This window comes from Struthio camelus, chromosome 1 (genome assembly GCF_040807025.1).
Source record: "Struthio camelus isolate bStrCam1 chromosome 1, bStrCam1.hap1, whole genome shotgun sequence".
Taxonomy (NCBI): Eukaryota; Metazoa; Chordata; class Aves; order Struthioniformes; family Struthionidae; genus Struthio; species Struthio camelus.
Genome location: NC_090942.1, coordinates 12,466,023 through 12,474,779, shown reverse-complemented (window position 1 = coordinate 12,474,779; position 8,757 = coordinate 12,466,023).

The following is an 8,757-nucleotide window of genomic DNA, read 5'->3' as shown; positions in this document are numbered from 1 at the left end:
CTCAGCAGCCTTTATCACGGCTTCGTCGGAAGCCGCAGGACGGCAGACGAGAAGGCCTGGAGCGGCAGACTTCTCCCTTGGGCTCACCCCACCACCTCTCAGTTTGGGACGTTCAACCAGGAGCCACTGCAGGATCCCGAAGGAATCGAACGCCTCGCCATTCTGGCCTGGAGCTCTGCCCACTTTGCGGAGCCGTAAGCACATAGGTAGCAACACTGGGAGACGGCACACCCACAGGTGTGGCCTGATTACTTACAGTCTCAGTACCGGGGGATGACGCACTGATCCATATGGCCTTGCTATCATATTTATGGTCCTAGTACCAGGAGAGGCGTGACTACCCATTGCGGCCTGTTCGGGCAACTTCTTATTCCCTCCCTTTTTTTTTTTTTGAGATCTATTGTTCGCGTACGTGCGCACCTTTGCATTATTGTATCCTATTCCAGAACCTACTGTAAATATTTGCATAATAGAATAGTTGTACATTGTTCACTGGTTATAGTTATTATTGTTATTAAAAGGTTACCTTTGATAATATCGACATTGTTGTAAACCCCTTCATTACAGTAATTACTCCTACACCGCCATCCCGAACCTGTCTAGTTATGCCCCCCAGTTTAAATGTTATTTACCCATATGCCTTTTAACGGGTGTGTCTGCTCTCCTGGGACGAACCGCAACATGAGTCCAGCAAAGGGCATCAAAGATGATTAAGGGAAGGGACTGGAGCACCTCTTATATGAAGTCAAGCATAAGACAGCTGGGACTGTACAGCCTGGAGAAGGGGGGATCTGATGGGAGGGTGTCAAGAAGATGGAGCCATACTCTTCTCAGAGGTGCCCAGTGCACATGCAAGAGGCAACAGACACAAACTGAAACACAAGGAATTATATCTGAACATTAAAAAAACACTCTCCACTGTGAGGGTGGTTGAACATCGGAGCAGGTTATCCACAGAGGATGTGGAGTCTCCATCCTTGGGGATACAGTCTGGGCAACCTGCTCTAGCTGACCTGGCTTGAGCAGGGGAGTTGGACCAGATAATCTGCAGAGGTCCCTTCCAATCTCAACTATTCTGTGTGGTTCTGTGACGTAGCTCACAAACTAGGAAAGTGCCCGTTTTAAAGGGAGAAAAATATATTTAAGAAAAGTGAGACATTAAAGTTCCCTTTTTACAAATCTCTGTAATATGAATGAATATGATCAGACGAGCCCTTTCTTCTCTTACTAGAAGGGGTTACAGAACACATGTAAGTAGGAAATGTCTTCCAGGTTACCTGTGCTCTAGAAAAAACAGAAACATTTTTAGGTTTCTTACTTCAAAGCCAGGTGCTGTGCTGATAATGACTAACACCTCATACCTCAGAGGGATTATGGAGGCTACAGATAAATGCTTACATGCTACTCTGGCCTCAATTCCTCTGAACTCACAATAGTACACTATCTTAGTTTTAACTATGTTTGACTTTGTGGCAACTTCTTGTTAGATGGTATGATCAGGGTAGAGCATGTTTTGTCACATCCCAAGAAGCTCCACAGACGTTCCTGCCTTTTTCCTTTTGTCGCAGAGGAAGCCTACATGCTTGGAATGAGCAAGATGCTTGAATTTAGGATGTTAACTGCTGGGTGAATTAAATGCCACCCTAGCGATGAGAACTTAAATTCCTCAGCATTGCACCTAAGCTCTTACTGACATTAATTTTACATTAATAAAATAACTAATTTTATATTAGTTAAGATACTATTAAAAAAGACTCAAAGCATTCAGAATTATTTCTATGATGCAAAGAACAACAGGTTGCATGGTAGAGCCTGAATTACTGGTAAATGGAGTTGATAAGAGGGATGAATTGATTTCTCTTTGGAGTGCAGCTCTTCAGTACAGCTACAATTATAGCATACAAGTTGCAGAAATATCCCCACCTGTGCCATGTTTTTCCCCTTATAAACTAAGTAGGATATCAGTCCATCTCATTCCCTCTCTATACATCCACTATCACAGACATAGCCACCGAAGAGGGCTGCTAGGCAGCCAATTGTAGTTTTGTATCTCCTGAGCAAGATCCCATACGGATGCATTCCCTGTTTGTATCATTTTACTGTACAGTTTTTGTTCCTCTGTGGGCAGGATTTGTGCCCCTGGTTAAATATAGCTAGAAGTTTTGATCAGTGGGTTTTCAGTATGTAAATGCCCTTGGGTCTTAGGTCTTGGGTAATCCTCCCATGTACTTCTTCATAATTTATGTTTTCTTTTTAATGGACTGTAGCAAGCATAAGAAGCTTTCACAAAGTTTGTCATCCGAGTCTCGCTCTCTTGTGATGTATATGCCATTCCTATGTTTCTAAAATGTTATAGAAAGGGGTGTGTTTATGGCTGGTCATATATAACGTTACAGAAATGGTTTTAGGACATGTAGTGCACCTTACGGATATATATTATAAGGAGGGTGTACTATCTTCTCTGAGATGCTTATAACCTTTATTGACACTAATAAGATTTACATGTCCTAGTGGACTGAAAAACAGACTGCAAAGTCCTTAATTCAATTGATTAGAATGAGCGGCTGACTGAGGGTTGAGAGGGAGCATGACCTTTTGACATTTGCTGTTTGCTCCTACGATCAATGTAGAAAAACTCTTTGTAATTCCCAAGCAGAAAAATCTTCCTTGGGTGTTTCTTGAGTGGCCTCTTTTGCCATTTTGGTCCCCTTTACAGTAGCTCTAGTAGAGCAGGGCAAAAAATGCCAGAATAATATCACTGATTTCAATGGGTCTTTTCACATTCTCAGTAATTGATGATTTTGCTGTATCAGGGCCTCGGGATGGTTAAGTGTTTCGTTTTTCAAGACAAAGCTGTGCACAAGTAAGTACATCACAGTGTGACTTGTTTTTTTTCTCTAAGACATGATCTATTACCAGTTCTCAAGGGCAGAATAGAAGTTTTTCCTCTGTTATGATAAATGGAGGCCAGTGCTGGTACTGGTCTCTTCATCTCTTTGTATGCTTGCTAGAATCAGATGCACAAAGATAGATGAAAGAATACAGGGACAAGAAAAATAAACGATTAAAGGGGAAAGAAGATAAAGACTGATAGAAATCTATGTAAGGGAAATATAGAATACGTGTAGATATATCTTGTCACCGAAGTGATGCATATCACAGCTCAGTGGTCATGAAACTGTCCTCATAGGCATTTCAGTTGTAGCTTTTGAATTTCAGAAAAGGTAAAAGTAGTTGAGATTTAGTTTGTTTCTTGAAATTGTGGGGATATTGATATTAGTAATCAGTCAGATATAAAAAGTAAAACCCTAGTGCCCTTGAAAACACAGAAGCCTTCTCGGAAATATTTAAGTTTGGGGCACAGTACTTCATGTCCTTTATGTAACGGCGAGATACAATGTCAGTACAATTTGTACATTGATGTAAATATAGTAAAAGTAGTACAACGCATAAACAAAATGATCTCACATAGCCAGCTGAGTTGGATTTCTAATTCTACAGAGAAAGCTAAACCAGTCGTTACATTTCCTGACACAAAAGACTGTGAGGTTTTGGGTGCTAGTTTCACATCAAAATAAAAGTGGCATTCATGGACTATCAAAATCACACTTACAGTATTGTAATAATAGCACTAACTACAAATGACAACTTAATGGCAATGCATTGCGAACTATGAGCCTTGAGCATTCCTTAAGTAGGTTAATGCTGCACACTGAAGAGTCCTTAAAGTAAGTAAAAGAAATAATCATCTTTGCCACAAATTCTTTCTGTTCTCTTTTACCTTCTGGAAGAGTCCATACCACAATGAATGCTGAAGAAATGGAATTATGCAGAATCAGAACCGTAGTTCTTAAAAAGAGAAGGTCAAAAAGAGTTATGAAGAGCTGTGATATCAAAGGTGGTGAATCTTTTCTGTCATCCCATTGGAATGCATACATTCCCAGAAGTCATCGAAAGCACAGGGACAGGGGTGAGATTACCGGTCGGATACACAGCAACCCAGAAAATGTGTCTATGCCACACATGCTGTGCTTAAAATCTTATTATGAACAAAGAGATCATATCTTATATTTGAAGCCAAGATTTTAGTGTCTGATTTAAACAGTCAACAGTATAACCAAAGTACAACAAACTGTTAATAATATTAGTCTAGATAGAGTCTAACTTACCCACTTAACAAAAAATAAATTTCATTGACGTTGTACTGAAAAAAATAAATTTCATCGAAGTTGTACTAAAAAACCTTTCCATTATCTATGGCTTTTCCTCTGGATTCATTTGCTCCTCCACTGTTCCTCTGGGTCCTAATGTCAATGGTTATAGTCCGTAGGAGGGAATGTCACAGCAAGCTGTCAACCTGAGATATTTGCTGTGAGGACTGTGATGTTTACGGTAGCAGATTTTTCCTCCTCTTTCCTAGGAAGAGCGTGATGTTGATGGCTACTTCCTCTTTGCTCTAGGATCCACTTGGGGTCATTTTTGTTGATATACTCTACACTCTTCATTGGCCTGCAATTCTACATTCCGTCTTTATTATATATGTTGGAGTTTACATATATAAAGACACTTGTTTCTTGTCCTTCCTGTTATCCCTAAAACTCTTTTTGCCCAGCTCCTAAGTCTGCAGTACCATCACCAGTGAGTGAGCCCTGGGGCCTCTAATATCATCCCATGTCCAAACCTTTAAGGCTACTGCTATTGCACCATGCATTTACTTCTTTATGCTGCATCACTGGTCTAGGGTCATAGATAGTTCATTCTATACAGCACAATTACTTGTTATTCCTATTGATTTCAAAACTTTTAACAATAGGCATTACACCATGCAATTATAAAAAGCTACGCAAAACTATAACAAATGAGTTAACAGCCACCTGCCTATTAGACAATTGCTGTTACAGCTAAACAAGCCAATAAAAAGCTCCAGCAAGCTCAAACAAGTCCCGACAATACCTGTCAAGCCCTGAAGCCTGTGTTAACTTAATACAAAGTCTGTGGTCTGTTACCAGCAATGGCAAGGCTGTGTTTACGAGGCTATGGGGCTACACAGGGCACTCTAAGAAGCAGAAGTGATGCCAAGGGATCCAGTTTTTTTTAACTTTAATGATTTATTTTGCTCCTTTGAAATGTATTATACTTAGCCTGAGAATTAGAGCGACAGCTTCAAACTGTTGAAGGTGGCTTTTTCTGCCTGGAACAGTACAGGCTTAGGAGGCCAGTTCTTCCTGCAGCTTGGAGGTTATGTGTCTCCTCCTTCGTTCATTCCTTGTTGACTCCTGCTATGTCACTTACCTCTAGCCTACGGGTTCAGCATACAGTTAGGGTCACAGCTACAATCTGACAGAGTGTAGGCTGAGAAGCTTTGATCCCGCTGTGTCCTGCAGGGCTTTTCAGTTCGTAAGACGTCATGTTTTTTTCTTCAATTTCCCTTTTCATTGTTTTGTTTTGTTTTGTTTCTTGTACCTAACATTCTCAATATTATTTACTTGAGCATTCCGATTTAGAGCACACTTGTTTACATTTATTTTCTGCTTTTGACCTCTTTCTCACTATGATGTTCTCCAACTAGTCTCATCAGAAGAGTCTGTAGGCTTCTAAAACCATACCCCTGTCGTAGTCTGTGCATTGGCTTTAAGTTTTCCATGTATTGGCTTTATGTCTTCGATAGAGAATGATTCTTCTGAAATCATCTTTAGTCCTCCCTCTGAGAGACCTCCAAGCCTCAGAACGGACTACCATTCCTGAGGATGTAGTTTACTATACCCAACAGAAGCTCTATAATGCACCACGATCTTGGTTTTCTAAGGCTATACTTTTCCAGACGCTAACCCTACCTCAGGCCCTAATCTAAACCAGAGGGCATAATTTATGCGACAGGAACCAGCAATGAAAGAAGACATAGTTGGGTGATATGCACACTGCTCTCCATTCTTAGTCTGAGGGCCGTCCAACACACAGCCGGCACCTGGATTCCTAAAGCTGTGATTTTCCAACCTCCATCTTTGCCCTGAATATAGCTTTCTTCCTGTCTGTCAGACTACAGATATTCTCCTACTCTGCTGGGAGCAAAGGGGTCCCGAAGTTCAGATCTCCCATATAGAGCTGTTCTTGTTTTCTATTATGTAATGCCTTTCTTATGCAAAATGCAGACAAATTTCTGGGAGGATTGTCTGGAAACCCTTGGCTATCTTTTCTCTAGAAGTCGTTTCCTGTTTCCATCTGGTCTCAAAGATTTCTTTCTGCATAATAAGCCTTTTTCAGCAAAAACGGGAAGAGGCTTTCTCTCTGTGGGAACTCACAGCCTGGTAACAAAGTCATTTACAGTTTTTTGGAGTTGTGGACTGAAGTGTCTTTCATCCGGGAAGAGAGCTTAGAAATGGGTGTTCTGCTTTCTGAGCAAATGCTCAGACTGTCTGCTAAAATGCAAAAAGGATATGGCAGATAACATGATCTTCTCTCTTCCCCCCCGAACTACAGCCTATTTATTGCATGCTGCCATTTGGGCCTTCCTGGGAAGTTTGTCGGAGTTGGCTGGCCTAAAGCAGAGTTAGGTATCAACGGCAAGTGCTGTTACTGCAGATCTGGCACTGCTAACCCCATGTAGGTACCTGAATTTAGATGCTCAGTGACTCCACAAGCTGGGAGACACTTGATGAATTAAGGCACTTAAAGGATTAGCCAGTCTTGAAGAGTGAGTGATCTAGCTTGCTGTTGGGGGCACTCAAATCTCTAGCGGGAAAGAGGTGAACCGCATTATACTCCACATGGAGTAAGAGTTTTATTTAGGAATGTTACGTTCCTTTAGTCTGCCATTCACCTGAAGGACATTAGACTTGGTGAGAGCACCATGTTCGCACTCCTGGGCATTAAATCTTCTTGTGGCTCACAAATAATTCCAGAAAAATGAAAATTAAGATGTACACTTTGTCATTAGGACAGAGCGCTCCCTCTTCGCCACCCCTTTCCACCTCCCAGGGCAAACGCAGCCCTGTGGGCACAGCAGCTGGCCGCTCCCCGGGGAAGATGCGGGCTTTGGGAGTACGAAAGACTTCCTCAGGGAAAAAGAAAAAAAAAAAGAAAAGAAAATCTCTGTGGGCGGAGTAAGCTCGCACCCTGTAGCGGAGCTTGGCGGAAGTCAGGCAAGGGCAGGCTCCGCAGCCTGCACCCACTTGTCCCAACGAGGGCTGCTTTTCTCTGAGATCCCAGCAGCGAATACCACCGCTGCGCCCTGCTACGCCTCTCCGCTACGGGCAGGAAGAAATAGGAGCTGGCAACGGGCTGGCGACACCTCGGCAGCCGGGGCGGGACTTCCCGGCCCGCCCGGCCCCGCGGGCGGCGGCCGTTGGCGGAAGGCGGTGCCGCTGCGCCCTTTGGCGGCTGCGGGCGGCGCGCGCCGCCGCCGCCGCCGTTAACGGCCGCCCGCGAGGCGGGAGCCTGAGGCGCGGTCGGCGACGGGGGGGAAAACGCACAATCAGGCAGTAGTGCCGGGGGGGGGGGGGGGGGGGACGGGAGCGTGAGGCAGGCTGATAGCGACTCAGGCCCCCCGCTTGCTCTGCGTCTCTGATTACTGTTATTTATCCTGAATTTTTAGGTGGGGGTTTTGTTTGCTTATTGGTCGTTAAATTGGGGTTTCGGAATGTGCCTGCGAGCAGATGTGAGGATGCTGATGAGCCTGTCTAGACTTTTTGGCAGTTAACATTCCCCGGGTGTCGATCGCTAGGCGGTGGAGCGTGAATCAGTATTCCGCGGTAGTTGTCAGTGGCGTAAATTATGTCCCTTAAATGTAAAAATAAAATGATTATTTGGGATTTAGCTGCCTGTTTGGATTGGTCTGGCCACAGCAAGTCTCCTAAGTGCATCTGCGCACGGAGCTGGGCCCGTGAGCGATCCCCATCTGTGGCAGCAATCTGCTGCTGCTGCTGCTGCTGCTGCTGCTGCTGCTGTGGCGAAGGCTGGTTTACTGACAGGGGAAGCTCCTCCGAGCCTCAACCCGTCACACTCAAAACGAAGCTCTCCCTGTGTTAAATTTAAACATACTGATGAGTTTGCCCAGAAGGCAAGGTGAAGTGGGGCCTGTCTTTGTTTTGTTTGTCAGTGAGGTGCTCTGTTTTGTGGAAAATTGATGTCTGGCAAAGACTGCAAAGATTGTGTCTTGATGTTTCTGCTTGAGGGAGAGCCCTGCTCCTGACACCAGGGGTCTGGCAGTGCAGGCAGTGCATCTCTCACCACACACAGATTTCAGCTTCAAGGGCTCGCCGGCCATGTTTGTTACCAGGCCTTCTACCTAACAGAGCTGGAGCATCCGTGGGATTTCTGCATACCGCAAAGCGCTCAAGTTACTCACCTTGCGCCCTGCCCTGCAGCTTCACAGCCTCGCCAGCCCCTTTGGCACAGGGACTGCAGTGACATCTCCCACAGTTATTCCCCCTAGAGGACCGCAAAGTCTAGAACTCCTTCCTGTCATTGATTTGCCAGGAACTCAGGTTCAGAAATAAAACAAAAAAACAGGCAAATCAGGCCAATAATATGTCTAGGTATTTTGTTTCTACTAGTGGCCAGCCTAACTTCCTAAAGCACGAAGTAAGGAAAACTATCGTGTGCAGGTTTGTATTTATTAACTTTCAGGCTTCAATGTAAAGTCCATCCAGCTTCTTAGCCTTTTGCTTGAAGTGGATTAAGGGAGTAAAAAAAAAAACAAACAATGACTGAGATGCGTTTGTTCATAGATTGATTATTTTCGTAAGACCTTGGCTTTTA